This window comes from Maylandia zebra, linkage group LG6, assembly GCF_041146795.1.
Source record: "Maylandia zebra isolate NMK-2024a linkage group LG6, Mzebra_GT3a, whole genome shotgun sequence".
In the NCBI taxonomy this organism is placed as follows: Eukaryota; Metazoa; Chordata; class Actinopteri; order Cichliformes; family Cichlidae; genus Maylandia; species Maylandia zebra.
In genome coordinates, this window is record NC_135172.1 from 8379791 (window position 1) to 8404382 (window position 24592).

Sequence of the window (24592 nt, forward strand, 5' to 3'; positions counted from 1 at the left end):
CAAAGTATAGGTTTTCATTATGTGTATAACTTGGAAATCTTAGCTCAAACAGCTGCAAATCCTGTTTTCCCAGCAAGGGGACCTTGAGTTCTATAAGATAAAGCCATAAACATGTTTGTCTGAGTCTTCTATCAAAAGTTACAGCTATTTATATGAAGTTGTACAAAAACGCTTTCTTTCGCCAAGACAGTGCGTTTCTCACTGTTACATGCATTTGAATGGGGAACTCGACCGAAACAAAGTATAGGTTTTCATTATGTGTATAACTTGGAAATCTTAGCTCAAACAGCTGCAAATCCTGTTTTCCCAGCACGGGGACCTTGAGTTCTATAAGATAAAGCCATAAACATGTTTGTCTGAGTCTTCTATCAAAAGTTACAGCTATTTATATGAAGTTGTACAAAAACGCTTTCTTTCGCCAAGACAGTGCGTTTCTCACTGTTACATGCATTTGAATGGAGAACTTGACCGAAACAAAGTATAGGTTTTCATTATGTGTATAACTTGAAAATCTTAGCTCAAACAGCTGCAAATCCTGTTTTCCCAGCAAGGGGACCTTGAGTTCTATAAGATAAAGCCATAAACATGTTTGTCTGAGTCTTCTATCAAACGTTACAGCTATTTATATGAAGTTGTACAAAAACGCTTTCTTTCGCCAAGACAGTGCGTTTCTCACTGTTACATGCATTTGAATGGGGAACTTGACCGAAACAAAGTATAGGTTTTCATTATGTGTATAACTTGAAAATCTTAGCTCAAACAGCTGCAAAACCTGTTTGCCCAGCACGGGGACCTTGAGTTCTATAAGATAAAGCCATAAACATGTTTATCTGAGTCTTCTATCAAAAGTTACAGCTATTTATATGAAGTTGTACAAAAACGCTTTCTTTCGCCAAGACAATGCGTTTCTCACTGTTACATGCATTTGAATGGGGAACTCGACCGAAACAAAGTATAGGTTTTCATTATGTGTATAACTTGGAAATCTTAGCTCAAACAGCTGCAAATCCTGTTTTCCCAGCAAGGGGACCTTGAGTTCTATAAGATAAAGCCATAAACATGTTTGTCTGAGTCTTCTATCAAAAGTTACAGCTATTTATATGAAGTTGTACAAAAACGCTTTCTTTCGCCAAGACAATGCGTTTCTCACTGTTACATGCATTTGAATGGGGAACTCGACCGAAACAAAGTATAGGTTTTCATTATGTGTATAACTTGAAAATATTAGCTCAAACAGCTGCAAATCCTGTTTTCCCAGCAAGGGGACCTTGAGTTCTATAAGATAAAGCCATAAACATGTTTGTCTGAGTCTTCTATCAAAAGTTACAGCTATTTATATGAAGTTGTACAAAAACGCTTTCTTTCGCCAAGACAATGCGTTTCTCACTGTTACATGCATTTGAATGGGGAACTCGACCGAAACAAAGTATAGGTTTTCATTATGTGTATAACTTGGAAATCTTAGCTCAAACAGCTGCAAATCCTGTTTTCCCAGCAAGGGGACCTTGAGTTCTATAAGATAAAGCCATAAACATGTTTGTCTGAGTCTTCTATCAAAAGTTACAGCTATTTATATGAAGTTGTACAAAAACGCTTTCTTTCGCCAAGACAATGCGTTTCTCACTGTTACATGCATTTGAATGGGGAACTCGACCGAAACAAAGTATAGGTTTTCATTATGTGTATAACTTGGAAATCTTAGCTCAAACAGCTGCAAATCCTGTTTTCCCAGCAAGGGGACCTTGAGTTCTATAAGATAAAGCCATAAACATGTTTGTCTGAGTCTTCTATCAAAAGTTACAGCTATTTATATGAAGTTGTACAAAAACGCTTTCTTTCGCCAAGACAGTGCGTTTCTCACTGTTACATGCATTTGAATGGGGAACTCGACCGAAACAAAGTATAGGTTTTCATTATGTGTATAACTTGGAAATCTTAGCTCAAACAGCTGCAAATCCTGTTTTCCCAGCACGGGGACCTTGAGTTCTATAAGATAAAGCCATAAACATGTTTGTCTGAGTCTTCTATCAAAAGTTACAGCTATTTATATGAAGTTGTACAAAAACGCTTTCTTTCGCCAAGACAGTGCGTTTCTCACTGTTACATGCATTTGAATGGAGAACTTGACCGAAACAAAGTATAGGTTTTCATTATGTGTATAACTTGGAAATCTTAGCTCAAACAGCTGCAAATCCTGTTTTCCCAGCAAGGGGACCTTGAGTTCTATAAGATAAAGCCATAAACATGTTTGTCTGAGTCTTCTATCAAAAGTTACAGCTATTTATATGAAGTTGTACAAAAACGCTTTCTTTCGCCAAGACAGTGCGTTTCTCACTGTTACATGCATTTGAATGGGGAACTCGACCGAAACAAAGTATAAGTTTTCATTATGTGTATAACTTGGAAATCTTAGCTCAAACAGCTGCAAATCCTGTTTTCCCAGCACGGGGACCTTGAGTTCTATAAGATAAAGCCATAAACATGTTTGTCTGAGTCTTCTATCAAAAGTTACAGCTATTTATATGAAGTTGTACAAAAACGCTTTCTTTCGCCAAGACAATGCGTTTCTCACTGTTACATGCATTTGAATGGGGAACTCGACGAAAACAAAGTATAGGTTTTCATTATGTGTATAACTTGGAAATCTTAGCTCAAACAGCTGCAAATCCTGTTTTCCCAGCAAGGGGACCTTGAGTTCTATAAGATAAAGCCATAAACATGTTTGTCTGAGTCTTCTATCAAAAGTTACAGCTATTTATATGAAGTTGTACAAAAACGCTTTCTTTCGCCAAGACAATGCGTTTCTCACTGTTACATGCATTTGAATGGGGAACTCGACCGAAACAAAGTATAGGTTTTCATTATGTGTATAACTTGAAAATCTTAGCTCAAACAGCTGCAAATCCTGTTTTCCCAGCAAGGGGACCTTGAGTTCTATAAGATAAAGCCATAAACATGTTTGTCTGAGTCTTCTATCAAAAGTTACAGCTATTTATATGAAGTTGTACAAAAACGCTTTCTTTCGCCAAGACAGTGCGTTTCTCACTGTTACATGCATTTGAATGGGGAACTCGACCGAAACAAAGTATAGGTTTTCATTATGTGTATAACTTGAAAATCTTAGCTCAAACAGCTGCAAATCCTGTTTGCCCAGCACGGGGACCTTGAGTTCTATAAGATAAAGCCATAAACATGTTTGTCTGAGTCTTCTATCAAAAGTTACAGCTATTTATATGAAGTTGTACAAAAACGCTTTCTTTCGCCAAGACAATGCGTTTCTCACTGTTACATGCATTTGAATGGGGAACTCGACCGAAACAAAGTATAGGTTTTCATTATGTGTATAACTTGGAAATCTTAGCTCAAATAGCTGCAAATCCTGTTTTCCCAGCAAGGGGACCTTGAGTTCTATAAGATAAAGCCATAAACATGTTTGTCTGAGTCTTCTATCAAAAGTTACAGCTATTTATATGAAGTTGTACAAAAACGCTTTCTTTCGCCAAGACAGTGCGTTTCTCACTGTTACATGCATTTGAATGGGGAACTCGACCGAAACAAAGTATAGGTTTTCATTATGTGTATAACTTGAAAATCTTAGCTCAAACAGCTGCAAATCCTGTTTTCCCAGCAAGGGGACCTTGAGTTCTATAAGATAAAGCCATAAACATGTTTGTCTGAGTCTTCTATCAAAAGTTACAGCTATTTATATGAAGTTGTACAAAAACGCTTTCTTTCGCCAAGACAGTGCGTTTCTCACTGTTACATGCATTTGAATGGGGAACTCGACCGAAACAAAGTATAGGTTTTCATTATGTGTATAACTTGAAAATCTTAGCTCAAACAGCTGCAAATCCTGTTTGCCCAGCACGGGGACCTTGAGTTCTATAAGATAAAGCCATAAACATGTTTGTCTGAGTCTTCTATCAAAAGTTACAGCTATTTATATGAAGTTGTACAAAAACGCTTTCTTTCGCCAAGACAATGCGTTTCTCACTGTTACATGCATTTGAATGGGGAACTCGACCGAAACAAAGTATAGGTTTTCATTATGTGTATAACTTGGAAATCTTAGCTCAAATAGCTGCAAATCCTGTTTTCCCAGCAAGGGGACCTTGAGTTCTATAAGATAAAGCCATAAACATGTTTGTCTGAGTCTTCTATCAAAAGTTACAGCTATTTATATGAAGTTGTACAAAAACGCTTTCTTTCGCCAAGACAGTGCGTTTCTCACTGTTACATGCATTTGAATGGGGAACTCGACCGAAACAAAGTATAGGTTTTCATTATGTGTATAACTTGAAAATCTTAGCTCAAACAGCTGCAAATCCTGTTTTCCCAGCAAGGGGACCTTGAGTTCTATAAGATAAAGCCATAAACATGTTTGTCTGAGTCTTCTATCAAAAGTTACAGCTATTTATATGAAGTTGTACAAAAACGCTTTCTTTCGCCAAGACAGTGCGTTTCTCACTGTTACATGCATTTGAATGGGGAACTCGACCGAAACAAAGTATAGGTTTTCATTATGTGTATAACTTGAAAATCTTAGCTCAAACAGCTGCAAATCCTGTTTTCCCAGCAAGGGGACCTTGAGTTCTATAAGATAAAGCCATAAACATGTTTGTCTGAGTCTTCTATCAAAAGTTACAGCTATTTATATGAAGTTGTACAAAAACGCTTTCTTTCGCCAAGACAGTGCGTTTCTCACTGTTACATGCATTTGAATGGGGAACTCGACCGAAACAAAGTATAGGTTTTCATTATGTGTATAACTTGAAAATCTTAGCTCAAACAGCTGCAAATCCTGTTTGCCCAGCACGGGGACCTTGAGTTCTATAAGATAAAGCCATAAACATGTTTGTCTGAGTCTTCTATCAAAAGTTACAGCTATTTATATGAAGTTGTACAAAAACGCTTTCTTTCGCCAAGACAATGCGTTTCTCACTGTTACATGCATTTGAATGGGGAACTCGACCGAAACAAAGTATAGGTTTTCATTATGTGTATAACTTGAAAATCTTAGCTCAAACAGCTGCAAATCCTGTTTTCCCAGCAAGGGGACCTTGAGTTCTATAAGATAAAGCCATAAACATGTTTGTCTGAGTCTTCTATCAAAAGTTACAGCTATTTATATGAAGTTGTACAAAAACGCTTTCTTTCGCCAAGACAGTGCGTTTCTCACTGTTACATGCATTTGAATGGGGAACTCGACCGAAACAAAGTATAGGTTTTCATTATGTGTATAACTTGAAAATCTTAGCTCAAACAGCTGCAAATCCTGTTTGCCCAGCACGGGGACCTTGAGTTCTATAAGATAAAGCCATAAACATGTTTGTCTGAGTCTTCTATCAAAAGTTACAGCTATTTATATGAAGTTGTACAAAAACGCTTTCTTTCGCCAAGACAATGCGTTTCTCACTGTTACATGCATTTGAATGGGGAACTCGACCGAAACAAAGTATAGGTTTTCATTATGTGTATAACTTGGAAATCTTAGCTCAAATAGCTGCAAATCCTGTTTTCCCAGCAAGGGGACCTTGAGTTCTATAAGATAAAGCCATAAACATGTTTGTCTGAGTCTTCTATCAAAAGTTACAGCTATTTATATGAAGTTGTACAAAAACGCTTTCTTTCGCCAAGACAGTGCGTTTCTCACTGTTACATGCATTTGAATGGGGAACTCGACCGAAACAAAGTATAGGTTTTCATTATGTGTATAACTTGAAAATCTTAGCTCAAACAGCTGCAAATCCTGTTTTCCCAGCAAGGGGACCTTGAGTTCTATAAGATAAAGCCATAAACATGTTTGTCTGAGTCTTCTATCAAAAGTTACAGCTATTTATATGAAGTTGTACAAAAACGCTTTCTTTCGCCAAGACAGTGCGTTTCTCACTGTTACATGCATTTGAATGGGGAACTCGACCGAAACAAAGTATAGGTTTTCATTATGTGTATAACTTGAAAATCTTAGCTCAAACAGCTGCAAATCCTGTTTTCCCAGCAAGGGGACCTTGAGTTCTATAAGATAAAGCCATAAACATGTTTGTCTGAGTCTTCTATCAAAAGTTACAGCTATTTATATGAAGTTGTACAAAAACGCTTTCTTTCGCCAAGACAGTGCGTTTCTCACTGTTACATGCATTTGAATGGGGAACTCGACCGAAACAAAGTATAGGTTTTCATTATGTGTATAACTTGAAAATCTTAGCTCAAACAGCTGCAAATCCTGTTTGCCCAGCACGGGGACCTTGAGTTCTATAAGATAAAGCCATAAACATGTTTGTCTGAGTCTTCTATCAAAAGTTACAGCTATTTATATGAAGTTGTACAAAAACGCTTTCTTTCGCCAAGACAATGCGTTTCTCACTGTTACATGCATTTGAATGGGGAACTCGACCGAAACAAAGTATAGGTTTTCATTATGTGTATAACTTGGAAATCTTAGCTCAAACAGCTGCAAATCCTGTTTTCCCAGCAAGGGGACCTTGAGTTCTATAAGATAAAGCCATAAACATGTTTGTCTGAGTCTTCTATCAAAAGTTACAGCTATTTATATGAAGTTGTACAAAAACGCTTTCTTTCGCCAAGACAATGCGTTTCTCACTGTTACATGCATTTGAATGGGGAACTCGACCGAAACAAAGTATAGGTTTTCATTATGTGTATAACTTGAAAATATTAGCTCAAACAGCTGCAAATCCTGTTTTCCCAGCAAGGGGACCTTGAGTTCTATAAGATAAAGCCATAAACATGTTTGTCTGAGTCTTCTATCAAAAGTTACAGCTATTTATATGAAGTTGTACAAAAACGCTTTCTTTCGCCAAGACAATGCGTTTCTCACTGTTACATGCATTTGAATGGGGAACTCGACCGAAACAAAGTATAGGTTTTCATTATGTGTATAACTTGGAAATCTTAGCTCAAACAGCTGCAAATCCTGTTTTCCCAGCAAGGGGACCTTGAGTTCTATAAGATAAAGCCATAAACATGTTTGTCTGAGTCTTCTATCAAAAGTTACAGCTATTTATATGAAGTTGTACAAAAACGCTTTCTTTCGCCAAGACAGTGCGTTTCTCACTGTTACATGCATTTGAATGGGGAACTCGACCGAAACAAAGTATAGGTTTTCATTATGTGTATAACTTGAAAATCTTAGCTCAAACAGCTGCAAATCCTGTTTGCCCAGCACGGGGACCTTGAGTTCTATAAGATAAAGCCATAAACATGTTTGTCTGAGTCTTCTATCAAAAGTTACAGCTATTTATATGAAGTTGTACAAAAACGCTTTATTTCGCCAAGACAGTGCGTTTCTCACTGTTACATGCATTTGAATGGGGAACTCGACCGAAACAAAGTATAGGTTTTCATTATGTGTATAACTTGGAAATCTTAGCTCAAATAGCTGCAAATCCTGTTTTCCCAGCAAGGGGACCTTGAGTTCTATAAGATAAAGCCATAAACATGTTTGTCTGAGTCTTCTATCAAAAGTTACAGCTATTTATATGAAGTTGTACAAAAACGCTTTCTTTCGCCAAGACAGTGCGTTTCTCACTGTTACATGCATTTGAATGGGGAACTTGACCGAAACAAAGTATAGGTTTTCATTATGTGTATAACTTGAAAATCTTAGCTCAAACAGCTGCAAATCCTGTTTTCCCAGCACGGGGACCTTGAGTTCTATAAGATAAAGCCATAAACATGTTTGTCTGAGTCTTCTATCAAAAGTTACAGCTATTTATATGAAGTTGTACAAAAACGCTTTCTTTCGCCAAGACAGTGCGTTTCTCACTGTTACATGCATTTGAATGGAGAACTTGACCGAAACAAAGTATAGGTTTTCATTATGTGTATAACTTGGAAATCTTAGCTCAAACAGCTGCAAATCCTGTTTTCCCAGCAAGGGGACCTTGAGTTCTATAAGATAAAGCCATAAACATGTTTGTCTGAGTCTTCTATCAAAAGTTACAGCTATTTATATGAAGTTGTACAAAAACGCTTTCTTTCGCCAAGACAGTGCGTTTCTCACTGTTACATGCATTTGAATGGGGAACTCGACCGAAACAAAGTATAAGTTTTCATTATGTGTATAACTTGGAAATCTTAGCTCAAACAGCTGCAAATCCTGTTTTCCCAGCACGGGGACCTTGAGTTCTATAAGATAAAGCCATAAACATGTTTGTCTGAGTCTTCTATCAAAAGTTACAGCTATTTATATGAAGTTGTACAAAAACGCTTTCTTTCGCCAAGACAATGCGTTTCTCACTGTTACATGCATTTGAATGGGGAACTCGACGAAAACAAAGTATAGGTTTTCATTATGTGTATAACTTGGAAATCTTAGCTCAAACAGCTGCAAATCCTGTTTTCCCAGCAAGGGGACCTTGGGTTCTATAAGATAAAGCCATAAACATGTTTGTCTGAGTCTTCTATCAAAAGTTACAGCTATTTATATGAAGTTGTACAAAAACGCTTTCTTTCGCCAAGACAATGCGTTTCTCACTGTTACATGCATTTGAATGGGGAACTCGACCGAAACAAAGTATAGGTTTTCATTATGTGTATAACTTGAAAATATTAGCTCAAACAGCTGCAAATCCTGTTTTCCCAGCAAGGGGACCTTGAGTTCTATAAGATAAAGCCATAAACATGTTTGTCTGAGTCTTCTATCAAAAGTTACAGCTATTTATATGAAGTTGTACAAAAACGCTTTCTTTCGCCAAGACAATGCGTTTCTCACTGTTACATGCATTTGAATGGGGAACTCGACCGAAACAAAGTATAGGTTTTCATTATGTGTATAACTTGGAAATCTTAGCTCAAACAGCTGCAAATCCTGTTTTCCCAGCAAGGGGACCTTGAGTTCTATAAGATAAAGCCATAAACATGTTTGTCTGAGTCTTCTATCAAAAGTTACAGCTATTTATATGAAGTTGTACAAAAACGCTTTCTTTCGCCAAGACAATGCGTTTCTCACTGTTACATGCATTTGAATGGGGAACTCGACCGAAACAAAGTATAGGTTTTCATTATGTGTATAACTTGGAAATATTAGCTCAAACAGCTGCAAATCCTGTTTTCCCAGCAAGGGGACCTTGAGTTCTATAAGATAAAGCCATAAACATGTTTGTCTGAGTCTTCTATCAAAAGTTACAGCTATTTATATGAAGTTGTACAAAAACGCTTTCTTTCGCCAAGACAGTGCGTTTCTCACTGTTACATGCATTTGAATGGGGAACTTGACCGAAACAAAGTATAGGTTTTCATTATGTGTATAACTTGAAAATCTTAGCTCAAACAGCTGCAAAACCTGTTTGCCCAGCACGGGGACCTTGAGTTCTATAAGATAAAGCCATAAACATGTTTATCTGAGTCTTCTATCAAAAGTTACAGCTATTTATATGAAGTTGTACAAAAACGCTTTCTTTCGCCAAGACAATGCGTTTCTCACTGTTACATGCATTTGAATGGGGAACTCGACCGAAACAAAGTATAGGTTTTCATTATGTGTATAACTTGGAAATCTTAGCTCAAACAGCTGCAAATCCTGTTTTCCCAGCAAGGGGACCTTGAGTTCTATAAGATAAAGCCATAAACATGTTTGTCTGAGTCTTCTATCAAAAGTTACAGCTATTTATATGAAGTTGTACAAAAACGCTTTCTTTCGCCAAGACAATGCGTTTCTCACTGTTACATGCATTTGAATGGGGAACTCGACCGAAACAAAGTATAGGTTTTCATTATGTGTATAACTTGAAAATATTAGCTCAAACAGCTGCAAATCCTGTTTTCCCAGCAAGGGGACCTTGAGTTCTATAAGATAAAGCCATAAACATGTTTGTCTGAGTCTTCTATCAAAAGTTACAGCTATTTATATGAAGTTGTACAAAAACGCTTTCTTTCGCCAAGACAATGCGTTTCTCACTGTTACATGCATTTGAATGGGGAACTCGACCGAAACAAAGTATAGGTTTTCATTATGTGTATAACTTGGAAATCTTAGCTCAAACAGCTGCAAATCCTGTTTTCCCAGCAAGGGGACCTTGAGTTCTATAAGATAAAGCCATAAACATGTTTGTCTGAGTCTTCTATCAAAAGTTACAGCTATTTATATGAAGTTGTACAAAAACGCTTTCTTTCGCCAAGACAATGCGTTTCTCACTGTTACATGCATTTGAATGGGGAACTCGACCGAAACAAAGTATAGGTTTTCATTATGTGTATAACTTGGAAATCTTAGCTCAAACAGCTGCAAATCCTGTTTTCCCAGCAAGGGGACCTTGAGTTCTATAAGATAAAGCCATAAACATGTTTGTCTGAGTCTTCTATCAAAAGTTACAGCTATTTATATGAAGTTGTACAAAAACGCTTTCTTTCGCCAAGACAGTGCGTTTCTCACTGTTACATGCATTTGAATGGGGAACTCGACCGAAACAAAGTATAGGTTTTCATTATGTGTATAACTTGGAAATATTAGCTCAAACAGCTGCAAATCCTGTTTTCCCAGCAAGGGGACCTTGAGTTCTATAAGATAAAGCCATAAACATGTTTGTCTGAGTCTTCTATCAAAAGTTACAGCTATTTATATGAAGTTGTACAAAAACGCTTTCTTTCGCCAAGACAGTGCGTTTCTCACTGTTACATGCATTTGAATGGGGAACTCGACCGAAACAAAGTATAGGTTTTCATTATGTGTATAACTTGGAAATCTTAGCTCAAACAGCTGCAAATCCTGTTTTCCCAGCACGGGGACCTTGAGTTCTATAAGATAAAGCCATAAACATGTTTGTCTGAGTCTTCTATCAAAAGTTACAGCTATTTATATGAAGTTGTACAAAAACGCTTTCTTTCGCCAAGACAGTGCGTTTCTCACTGTTACATGCATTTGAATGGGGAACTCGACCGAAACAAAGTATAGGTTTTCATTATGTGTATAACTTGAAAATCTTAGCTCAAACAGCTGCAAATCCTGTTTGCCCAGCACGGGGACCTTGAGTTCTATAAGATAAAGCCATAAACATGTTTGTCTGAGTCTTCTATCAAAAGTTACAGCTATTTATATGAAGTTGTACAAAAACGCTTTCTTTCGCCAAGACAATGCGTTTCTCACTGTTACATGCATTTGAATGGGGAACTCGACCGAAACAAAGTATAGGTTTTCATTATGTGTATAACTTGGAAATCTTAGCTCAAATAGCTGCAAATCCTGTTTTCCCAGCAAGGGGACCTTGAGTTCTATAAGATAAAGCCATAAACATGTTTGTCTGAGTCTTCTATCAAAAGTTACAGCTATTTATATGAAGTTGTACAAAAACGCTTTCTTTCGCCAAGACAGTGCGTTTCTCACTGTTACATGCATTTGAATGGGGAACTCGACCGAAACAAAGTATAGGTTTTCATTATGTGTATAACTTGAAAATCTTAGCTCAAACAGCTGCAAATCCTGTTTTCCCAGCAAGGGGACCTTGAGTTCTATAAGATAAAGCCATAAACATGTTTGTCTGAGTCTTCTATCAAAAGTTACAGCTATTTATATGAAGTTGTACAAAAACGCTTTCTTTCGCCAAGACAGTGCGTTTCTCACTGTTACATGCATTTGAATGGGGAACTCGACGAAAACAAAGTATAGGTTTTCATTATGTGTATAACTTGAAAATCTTAGCTCAAACAGCTGCAAATCCTGTTTGCCCAGCACGGGGACCTTGAGTTCTATAAGATAAAGCCATAAACATGTTTGTCTGAGTCTTCTATCAAAAGTTACAGCTATTTATATGAAGTTGTACAAAAACGCTTTCTTTCGCCAAGACAGTGCGTTTCTCACTGTTACATGCATTTGAATGGGGAACTCGACCGAAACAAAGTATAGGTTTTCATTATGTGTATAACTTGGAAATCTTAGCTCAAATAGCTGCAAATCCTGTTTTCCCAGCAAGGGGACCTTGAGTTCTATAAGATAAAGCCATAAACATGTTTGTCTGAGTCTTCTATCAAAAGTTACAGCTATTTATATGAAGTTGTACAAAAACGCTTTCTTTCGCCAAGACAGTGCGTTTCTCACTGTTACATGCATTTGAATGGGGAACTTGACCGAAACAAAGTATAGGTTTTCATTATGTGTATAACTTGAAAATCTTAGCTCAAACAGCTGCAAATCCTGTTTTCCCAGCACGGGGACCTTGAGTTCTATAAGATAAAGCCATAAACATGTTTGTCTGAGTCTTCTATCAAAAGTTACAGCTATTTATATGAAGTTGTACAAAAACGCTTTCTTTCGCCAAGACAGTGCGTTTCTCACTGTTACATGCATTTGAATGGAGAACTTGACCGAAACAAAGTATAGGTTTTCATTATGTGTATAACTTGGAAATCATAGCTCAAACAGCTGCAAATCCTGTTTTCCCAGCAAGGGGACCTTGAGTTCTATAAGATAAAGCCATAAACATGTTTGTCTGAGTCTTCTATCAAAAGTTACAGCTATTTATATGAAGTTGTACAAAAACGCTTTCTTTCGCCAAGACAGTGCGTTTCTCACTGTTACATGCATTTGAATGGGGAACTCGACCGAAACAAAGTATAAGTTTTCATTATGTGTATAACTTGGAAATCTTAGCTCAAACAGCTGCAAATCCTGTTTTCCCAGCACGGGGACCTTGAGTTCTATAAGATAAAGCCATAAACATGTTTGTCTGAGTCTTCTATCAAAAGTTACAGCTATTTATATGAAGTTGTACAAAAACGCTTTCTTTCGCCAAGACAATGCGTTTCTCACTGTTACATGCATTTGAATGGGGAACTCGACCGAAACAAAGTATAGGTTTTCATTATGTGTATAACTTGGAAATCTTAGCTCAAACAGCTGCAAATCCTGTTTTCCCAGCAAGGGGACCTTGAGTTCTATAAGATAAAGCCATAAACATGTTTGTCTGAGTCTTCTATCAAAAGTTACAGCTATTTATATGAAGTTGTACAAAAACGCTTTCTTTCGCCAAGACAATGCGTTTCTCACTGTTACATGCATTTGAATGGGGAACTCGACCGAAACAAAGTATAGGTTTTCATTATGTGTATAACTTGAAAATATTAGCTCAAACAGCTGCAAATCCTGTTTTCCCAGCAAGGGGACCTTGAGTTCTATAAGATAAAGCCATAAACATGTTTGTCTGAGTCTTCTATCAAAAGTTACAGCTATTTATATGAAGTTGTACAAAAACGCTTTCTTTCGCCAAGACAATGCGTTTCTCACTGTTACATGCATTTGAATGGGGAACTCGACCGAAACAAAGTATAGGTTTTCATTATGTGTATAACTTGGAAATCTTAGCTCAAACAGCTGCAAATCCTGTTTTCCCAGCAAGGGGACCTTGAGTTCTATAAGATAAAGCCATAAACATGTTTGTCTGAGTCTTCTATCAAAAGTTACAGCTATTTATATGAAGTTGTACAAAAACGCTTTCTTTCGCCAAGACAATGCGTTTCTCACTGTTACATGCATTTGAATGGGGAACTCGACCGAAACAAAGTATAGGTTTTCATTATGTGTATAACTTGGAAATATTAGCTCAAACAGCTGCAAATCCTGTTTTCCCAGCAAGGGGACCTTGAGTTCTATAAGATAAAGCCATAAACATGTTTGTCTGAGTCTTCTATCAAAAGTTACAGCTATTTATATGAAGTTGTACAAAAACGCTTTCTTTCGCCAAGACAGTGCGTTTCTCACTGTTACATGCATTTGAATGGGGAACTCGACCGAAACAAAGTATAGGTTTTCATTATGTGTATAACTTGAAAATCTTAGCTCAAACAGCTGTAAATCCTGTTTGCCCAGCACGGGGACCTTGAGTTCTATAAGATAAAGCCATAAACATGTTTGTCTGAGTCTTCTATCAAAAGTTACAGCTATTTATATGAAGTTGTACAAAAACGCTTTCTTTCGCCAAGACAATGCGTTTCTCACTGTTACATGCATTTGAATGGGGAACTCGACCGAAACAAAGTATAGGTTTTCATTATGTGTATAACTTGGAAATCTTAGCTCAAACAGCTGCAAATCCTGTTTTCCCAGCAAGGGGACCTTGAGTTCTATAAGATAAAGCCATAAACATGTTTGTCTGAGTCTTCTATCAAAAGTTACAGCTATTTATATGAAGTTGTACAAAAACGCTTTCTTTCGCCAAGACAATGCGTTTCTCACTGTTACATGCATTTGAATGGGGAACTCGACCGAAACAAAGTATAGGTTTTCATTATGTGTATAACTTGGAAATATTAGCTCAAACAGCTGCAAATCCTGTTTTCCCAGCAAGGGGACCTTGAGTTCTATAAGATAAAGCCATAAACATGTTTGTCTGAGTCTTCTATCAAAAGTTACAGCTATTTATATGAAGTTGTACAAAAACGCTTTCTTTCGCCAAGACAGTGCGTTTCTCACTGTTACATGCATTTGAATGGGGAACTCGACCGAAACAAAGTATAGGTTTTCATTATGTGTATAACTTGAAAATCTTAGCTCAAACAGCTGTAAATCCTGTTTGCCCAGCACGGGGACCTTGAGTTCTATAAGATAAAGCCATAAACATGTTTGTCTGAGTCTTCTATCAAAAGTTACAGCTATTTATATGAAGTTGTACAAAAACGCTTTCTTTCGCCAAGACAATGCGTTTCTCACTGTTACATGCATTTGAATGGGGAACTCGACCGAAACAAAGTATAGGTTTTCATTATGTGTATAACTTGGAAATCTTAGCTCAAATAGCTGCAAATCCTGTTTTCCCAGCAAGGGGACCTTGAGTTCTATAAGATAAAGCCATAAACATGTTTGTCTGAGTCTTCTATCAAAAGTTACAGCTATTTATATGAAGTTGTACAAAAACGCTTTCTTTCGCCAAGACAGTGCGTTTCTCACTGTTACATGCATTTGAATGGGGAACTCGACCGAAACAAAGTATAGGTTTTCATTATGTGTATAACTTGAAAATCTTAGCTCAAACAGCTGCAAATCCTGTTTTCCCAGCAAGGGGACCTTGAGTTCTATAAGATAAAGCCATAAACATGTTTGTCTGAGTCTTCTATCAAAAGTTACAGCTATTTATATGAAGTTGTACAAAAACGCTTTCTTTCGCCAAGACAGTGCGTTTCTCACTGTTACATGCATTTGAATGGGGAACTCGACCGAAACAAAGTATAGGTTTTCATTATGTGTATAACTTGAAAATCTTAGCTCAAACAGCTGCAAATCCTGTTTTCCCAGCAAGGGGACCTTGAGTTCTATAAGATAAAGCCATAAACATGTTTGTCTGAGTCTTCTATCAAAAGTTACAGCTATTTATATGAAGTTGTACAAAAACGCTTTCTTTCGCCAAGACAGTGCGTTTCTCACTGTTACATGCATTTGAATGGGGAACTTGACCGAAACAAAGTATAGGTTTTCATTATGTGTATAACTTGAAAATCTTAGCTCAAACAGCTGCAAATCCTGTTTTCCCAGCACGGGGACCTTGAGTTCTATAAGATAAAGCCATAAACATGTTTGTCTGAGTCTTCTATCAAAAGTTACAGCTATTTATATGAAGTTGTACAAAAACGCTTTCTTTCGCCAAGACAATGCGTTTCTCACTGTTACATGCATTTGAATGGGGAACTCGACGAAAACAAAGTATAGGTTTTCATTATGTGTATAACTTGGAAATCTTAGCTCAAACAGCTGCAAATCCTGTTTTCCCAGCAAGGGGACCTTGAGTTCTATAAGATAAAGCCATAAACATGTTTGTCTGAGTCTTCTATCAAAAGTTACAGCTATTTATATGAAGTTGTACAAAAACGCTTTCTTTCGCCAAGACAATGCGTTTCTCACTGTTACATGCATTTGAATGGGGAACTCGACGAAAACAAAGTATAGGTTTTCATTATGTGTATAACTTGGAAATCTTAGCTCAAATAGCTGCAAATCCTGTTTTCCCAGCAAGGGGACCTTGAGTTCTATAAGATAAAGCCATAAACATGTTTGTCTGAGTCTTCTATCAAAAGTTACAGCTATTTATATGAAGTTGTACAAAAACGCTTTCTTTCGCCAAGACAGTGCGTTTCTCACTGTTACATGCATTTGAATGGGGAACTCGACCGAAACAAAGTATAGGTTTTCATTATGTGTATAACTTGGAAATCTTAGCTCAAACAGCTGCAAATCCTGTTTTCCCAGCACGGGGACCTTGAGTTCTATAAGATAAAGCCATAAACATGTTTGTCTGAGTCTTCTATCAAAAGTTACAGCTATTTATATGAAGTTGTACAAAAACGCTTTCTTTCGCCAAGACAGTGCGTTTCTCACTGTTACATGCATTTGAATGGGGAACTCGACCGAAACAAAGTATAGGTTTTCATTATGTGTATAACTTGAAAATCTTAGCTCAAACAGCTGCAAATCCTGTTTGCCCAGCACGGGGACCTTGAGTTCTATAAGATAAAGCCATAAACATGTTTGTCTGAGTCTTCTATCAAAAGTTACAGCTATTTATATGAAGTTGTACAAAAACGCTTTCTTTCGCCAAGACAATGCGTTTCTCACTGTTACATGCATTTGAATGGGGAACTCGACCGAAACAAAGTATAGGTTTTCATTATGTGTATAACTTGGAAATCTTAGCTCAAATAGCTGCAAATCCTGTTTTCCCAGCAAGGGGACCTTGAGTTCTATAAGATAAAGCCATAAACATGTTTGTCTGAGTCTTCTATCAAAAGTTACAGCTATTTATATGAAGTTGTACAAAAACGCTTTCTTTCGCCAAGACAGTGCGTTTCTCACTGTTACATGCATTTGAATGGGGAACTCGACCGAAACAAAGTATAGGTTTTCATTATGTGTATAACTTGAAAATCTTAGCTCAAACAGCTGCAAATCCTGTTTTCCCAGCAAGGGGACCTTGAGTTCTATAAGATAAAGCCATAAACATGTTTGTCTGAGTCTTCTATCAAAAGTTACAGCTATTTATATGAAGTTGTACAAAAACGCTTTCTTTCGCCAAGACAGTGCGTTTCTCACTGTTACATGCATTTGAATGGGGAACTCGACCGAAACAAAGTATAGGTTTTCATTATGTGTATAACTTGAAAATCTTAGCTCAAACAGCTGCAAATCCTGTTTTCCCAGCAAGGGGACCTTGAGTTCTATAAGATAAAGCCATAAACATGTTTGTCTGAGTCTTCTATCAAAAGTTACAGCTATTTATATGAAGTTGTACAAAAACGCTTTCTTTCGCCAAGACAGTGCGTTTCTCACTGTTACATGCATTTGAATGGGGAACTTGACCGAAACAAAGTATAGGTTTTCATTATGTGTATAACTTGAAAATCTTAGCTCAAACAGCTGCAAATCCTGTTTTCCCAGCACGGGGACCTTGAGTTCTATAAGATAAAGCCATAAACATGTTTGTCTGAGTCTTCTATCAAAAGTTACAGCTATTTATATGAAGTTGTACAAAAACGCTTTCTTTCGCCAAGACAATGCGTTTCTCACTGTTACATGCATTTGAATGGGGAACTCGACCGAAACAAAGTATAGGTTTTCATTATGTGTATAACTTGAAAATATTAGCTCAAACAGCTGCAAATCCTGTTTTCCCAGCAAGGGGACCTTGAGTTCTATAAGATAAAGCCATAAACATGTTTGTCTGAGTCTTCTATCAAAAGTTACAGCTATTTATATGAAGTTGTACAAAAACGCTTTCTTTCGCCAAGACAATGCGTTTCTCACTGTTACATGCATTTGAATGGGGAACTCGACCGAAACAAAGTATAGGTTTTCATTATGTGTATAACTTGGAAATATTAGCTCAAACAGCTGCAAATCCTGTTTTCCCAGCAAGGGGACCTTGAGTTCTATAAGATAAAGCCATAAACATGTTTGTCTGAGTCTTCTATCAAAAGTTACAGCTATTTATATGAAGTTGTACAAAAACGCTTTCTTTCGCCAAGACAGTGCGTTTCTCACTGTTACATGCATTTGAATGGGGAACTCGACCGAAACAAAGTATAGGTTTTCATTATGTGTATAACTTGGAAATCTTAGCTCAAACAGCTGCAAATCCTGTTTTCCCAGCACGGGGACCTTGAGTTCTATAAGATAAAGCCATAAACATGTTTGTCTGAGTCTTCTATCAAAAGTTACAGCTATTTATATGAAGTTGTACAAAAACGCTTTCTTTCGCCAAGACAGTGCGTTTCTCACTGTTACATGCATTTGAATGGGGAACTCGACCGAAACAAAGTATAGGTTTTCATTATGTGTATAACTTGGAAATCTTAGCTCAAACAGCTGCAAATCCTGTTTGCCCAGCACGGGGACCTTGAGTTCTATAAGATAAAGCCATAAACATGTTTGTCTGAGTCTTCTATCAAAAGTTACAGCTATTTATATGAAGTTGTACAAAAACGCTTTCTTTCGCCAAGACAATGCGTTTCTCACTGTTACATGCATTTGAATGGGGAACTCGACCGAAACAAAGTATAGGTTTTCATTATGTGTATAACTTGAAAATCTTAGCTCAAACAGCTGCAAATCCTGTTTGCCCAGCACGGGGACCTTGAGTTCTATAAGATAAAGCCATAAACATGTTTGTCTGAGTCTTCTATCAAAAGTTACAGCTATTTATATGAAGTTGTACAAAAACGCTTTCTTTCGCCAAGACAGTGCGTTTCTCACTGTTACATGCATTTGAATGGGGAACTCGACCGAAACAAAGTATAGGTTTTCATTATGTGTATAACTTGGAAATCTTAGCTCAAACAGCTGCAAATCCTGTTTTCCCAGCACGGGGACCTTGAGTTCTATAAGATAAAGCCATAAACATGTTTGTCTGAGTCTTCTATCAAAAGTTACAGCTATTTATATGAAGTTGTACAAAAACGCTTTCTTTCGCCAAGACAGTGCGTTTCTCACTGTTACATGCATTTGAATGGGGAACTCGACCGAAACAAAGTATAGGTTTTCATTATGTGTATAACTTGAAAATCTTAGCTCAAACAGCTGCAAATCCTGTTTGCCCAGCACGGGGACCTTGAGTTCTATAAGATAAAGCCATAAACATGTTTGTCTGAGTCTTCTATCAAAAGTTACAGCTATTTATATGAAGTTGTACAAAAACGCTTTCTTTCGCCAAGACAATGCGTTTCTCACTGTTACATGCATTTGAATGGGGAACTCGACGGAAACAAAGTATAGGTTTTCATTATGTGTATAACTTGGAAATCTTAGCTCAAACAGCTGCAAATCCTGTTTTCCCAGCAAGGGGACCTTGAGTTCTATAAGATAAAGCCATAAACATGTTTGTCTGAGTCTTCTATCAAAAGTTACAGCTATTTATATGAAGTTGTACAAAAACGCTTTCTTTCGCCAAGACAGTGCGTTTCTCACTGTTACATGCATTTGAATGGGGAACTCGACCGAAACAAAGTATAGGTTTTCATTATGTGTATAACTTGAAAATCTTAGCTCAAACAGCTGCAAATCCTGTTTGCCCAGCACGGGGACCTTGAGTTCTATAAGATAAAGCCATAAACATGTTTGTCTGAGTCTTCTATCAAAAGTTACAGCTATTTATATGAAGTTGTACAAAAACGCTTTCTTTCGCCAAGACAATGCGTTTCTCACTGTTACATGCATTTGAATGGGGAACTCGACCGAAACAAAGTATAGGTTTTCATTATGTGTATAACTTGGAAATCTTAGCTCAAACAGCTGCAAATCCTGTTTTCCCAGCAAGGGGACCTTGAGTTCTATAAGATAAAGCCATAAACATGTTTGTCTGAGTCTTCTATCAAAAGTTACAGCTATTTATATGAAGTTGTACAAAAACGCTTTCTTTCGCCAAGACAGTGCGTTTCTCACTGTTACATGCATTTGAATGGGGAACTTGACCGAAACAAAGTATAGGTTTTCATTATGTGTATAACTTGAAAATCTTAGCTCAAACAGCTGCAAATCCTGTTTTCCCAGCACGGGGACCTTGAGTTCTATAAGATAAAGCCATAAACATGTTTGTCTGAGTCTTCTATCAAAAGTTACAGCTATTTATATGAAGTTGTACAAAAACGCTTTCTTTCGCCAAGACAATGCGTTTCTCACTGTTACATGCATTTGAATGGGGAACTCGACGAAAACAAAGTATAGGTTTTCATTATGTGTATAACTTGGAAATCTTAGCTCAAACAGCTGCAAATCCTGTTTTCCCAGCAAGGGAACCTTGAGTTCTATAAGATAAAGCCATAAACATGTTTGTCTGAGTCTTCTATCAAAAGTTACAGCTATTTATATGAAGTTGTACAAAAACGCTTTCTTTCGCCAAGACAATGCGTTTCTCACTGTTACATGCATTTGAATGGGGAACTTGACCGAAACAAAGTATAGGTTTTCATTATGTGTATAACTTGAAAATCTTAGCTCAAACAGCTGCAAATCCTGTTTTCCCAGCACGGGGACCTTGAGTTCTATAAGATAAAGCCATAAACATGTTTGTCTGAGTCTTCTATCAAAAGTTACAGCTATTTATATGAAGTTGTACAAAAACGCTTTCTTTCGCCAAGACAATGCGTTTCTCACTGTTACATGCATTTGAATGGGGAACTCGACCGAAACAAAGTATAGGTTTTCATTATGTGTATAACTTGAAAATCTTAGCTCAAACAGCTGCAAATCCTGTTTTCCCAGCAAGGGGACCTTGAGTTCTATAAGATAAAGCCATAAACATGTTTGTCTGAGTCTTCTATCAAAAGTTACAGCTATTTATATGAAGTTGTACAAAAACGCTTTCTTTCGCCAAGACAGTGCGTTTCTCACTGTTACATGCATTTGAATGGGGAACTCGACCGAAACAAAGTATAGGTTTTCATTATGTGTATAACTTGGAAATCTTAGCTCAAACAGCTGCAAATCCTGTTTTCCCAGCACGGGGACCTTGAGTTCTATAAGATAAAGCCATAAACATGTTTGTCTGAGTCTTCTATCAAAAGTTACAGCTATTTATATGAAGTTGTACAAAAACGCTTTCTTTCGCCAAGACAGTGCGTTTCTCACTGTTACATGCATTTGAATGGGGAACTCGACCGAAACAAAGTATAGGTTTTCATTATGTGTATAACTTGGAAATCTTAGCTCAAACAGCTGCAAATCCTGTTTTCCCAGCACGGGGACCTTGAGTTCTATAAGATAAAGCCATAAACATGTTTGTCTGAGTCTTCTATCAAAAGTTACAGCTATTTATATGAAGTTGTACAAAAACGCTTTCTTTCGCCAAGACAGTGCGTTTCTCACTGTTACATGCATTTGAATGGGGAACTCGACCGAAACAAAGTATAGGTTTTCATTATGTGTATAACTTGAAAATCTTAGCTCAAACAGCTGCAAATCCTGTTTTCCCAGCACGGGGACCTTGAGTTCTATAAGATAAAGCCATAAACATGTTTGTCTGAGTCTTCTATCAAAAGTTACAGCTATTTATATGAAGTTGTACAAAAACGCTTTCTTTCGCCAAGACAATGCGTTTCTCACTGTTACATGCATTTGAATGGGGAACTCGACCGAAACAAAGTATAGGTTTTCATTATGTGTATAACTTGAAAATCTTAGCTCAAACAGCTGCAAATCCTGTTTTCCCAGCAAGGGGACCTTGAGTTCTATAAGATAAAGCCATAAACATGTTTGTCTGAGTCTTCTATCAAAAGTTACAGCTATTTATATGAAGTTGTACAAAAACGCTTTCTTTCGCCAAGACAGTGCGTTTCTCACTGTTACATGCATTTGAATGGGGAACTCGACCGAAACAAAGTATAGGTTTTCATTATGTGTATAACTTGAAAATCTTAGCTCAAACAGCTGCAAATCCTGTTTTCCCAGCAAGGGGACCTTGAGTTCTATAAGATAAAGCCATAAACATGTTTGTCTGAGTCTTCTATCAAAAGTTACAGCTATTTATATGAAGTTGTACAAAAACGCTTTCTTTCGCCAAGACAGTGCGTTTCTCACTGTTACATGCATTTGAATGGGGAACTCGACCGAAACAAAGTATAGGTTTTCATTATGTGTATAACTTGAAAATCTTAGCTCAAACAGCTGCAAATCCTGTTTTCCCAGCAAGGGGACCTTGAGTTCTATAAGATAAAGCCATAAACATGTTTGTCTGAGTCTTCTATCAAACGTTACAGCTATTTATATGAAGTTGTACAAAAACGCTTTCTTTCGCCAAGACAGTGCGTTTCTCACTGTTACATGCATTTGAATGGGGAACTCGACCGAAACAAAGTATAGGTTTTCATTATGTGTATAACTTGAAAATCTTAGCTCAAACAGCTGCAAATCCTGTTTTCCCAGCAAGGGGACCTTGAGTTCTATAAGATAAAGCCATAAACATGTTTGTCTGAGTCTTCTATCAAAAGTTACAGCTATTTATATGAAGTTGTACAAAAACGCTTTCTTTCGCCAAGACAGTGCGTTTCTCACTGTTACATGCATTTGAATGGGGAACTCGACCGAAACAAAGTATAGGTTTTCATTATGTGTATAACTTGAAAATCTTAGCTCAAACAGCTGCAAATCCTGTTTTCCCAGCACGGGGACCTTGAGTTCTATAAGATAAAGCCATAAACATGTTTGTCTGAGTCTTCTATCAAAAGTTACAGCTATTTATATGAAGTTGTACAAAAACGCTTTCTTTCGCCAAGACAATGCGTTTCTCACTGTTACATGCATTTGAATGGGGAACTCGACCGAAACAAAGTATAGGTTTTCATTATGTGTATAACTTGAAAATCTTAGCTCAAACAGCTGCAAATCCTGTTTTCCCAGCAAGGGGACCTTGAGTTCTATAAGATAAAGCCATAAACATGTTTGTCTGAGTCTTCTATCAAAAGTTACAGCTATTTATATGAAGTTGTACAAAAACGCTTTCTTTCGCCAAGACAGTGCGTTTCTCACTGTTACATGCATTTGAATGGGGAACTCGACCGAAACAAAGTATAGGTTTTCATTATGTGTATAACTTGAAAATCTTAGCTCAAACAGCTGCAAATCCTGTTTTCCCAGCACGGGGACCTTGAGTTCTATAAGATAAAGCCATAAACATGTTTGTCTGAGTCTTCTATCAAAAGTTACAGCTATTTATATGAAGTTGTACAAAAACGCTTTCTTTCGCCAAGACAGTGCGTTTCTCACTGTTACATGCATTTGAATGGGGAACTCGACCGAAACAAAGTATAGGTTTTCATTATGTGTATAACTTGAAAATCTTAGCTCAAACAGCTGCAAATCCTGTTTTCCCAGCAAGGGGACCTTGAGTTCTATAAGATAAAGCCATAAACATGTTTGTCTGAGTCTTCTATCAAAAGTTACAGCTATTTATATGAAGTTGTACAAAAACGCTTTCTTTCGCCAAGACAGTGCGTTTCTCACTGTTACATGCATTTGAATGGGGAACTCGACCGAAACAAAGTATAGGTTTTCATTATGTGTATAACTTGGAAATCTTAGCTCAAACAGCTGCAAATCCTGTTTTCCCAGCAAGGGGACCTTGAGTTCTATAAGATAAAGCCATAAACATGTTTGTCTGAGTCTTCTATCAAAAGTTACAGCTATTTATATGAAGTTGTACAAAAACGCTTTCTTTCGCCAAGACAGTGCGTTTCTCACTGTTACATGCATTTGAATGGGGAACTCGACCGAAACAAAGTATAGGTTTTCATTATGTGTATAACTTGGAAATCTTAGCTCAAACAGCTGCAAATCCTGTTTTCCCAGCACGGGGACCTTGAGTTCTATAAGATAAAGCCATAAACATGTTTGTCTGAGTCTTCTATCAAAAGTTACAGCTATTTATATGAAGTTGTACAAAAACGCTTTCTTTCGCCAAGACAGTGCGTTTCTCACTGTTACATGCATTTGAATGGGGAACTCGACCGAAACAAAGTATAGGTTTTCATTATGTGTATAACTTGGAAATCTTAGCTCAAACAGCTGCAAATCCTGTTTTCCCAGCAAGGGGACCTTGAGTTCTATAAGATAAAGCCATAAACATGTTTGTCTGAGTCTTCTATCAAAAGTTACAGCTATTTATATGAAGTTGTACAAAAACGCTTTCTTTCGCCAAGACAGTGCGTTTCTCACTGTTACATGCATTTGAATGGGGAACTCGACCGAAACAAAGTATAGGTTTTCATTATGTGTATAACTTGGAAATCTTAGCTCAAACAGCTGCAAATCCTGTTTTCCCAGCACGGGGACCTTGAGTTCTATAAGATAAAGCCATAAACATGTTTGTCTGAGTCTTCTATCAAAAGTTACAGCTATTTATATGAAGTTGTACAAAAACGCTTTCTTTCGCCAAGACAGTGCGTTTCTCACTGTTACATGCATTTGAATGGGGAACTCGACCGAAACAAAGTATAGGTTTTCATTATGTGTATAACTTGGAAATCTTAGCTCAAACAGCTGCAAATCCTGTTTTCCCAGCACGGGGACCTTGAGTTCTATAAGATAAAGCCATAAACATGTTTGTCTGAGTCTTCTATCAAAAGTTACAGCTATTTATATGAAGTTGTACAAAAACGCTTTCTTTCG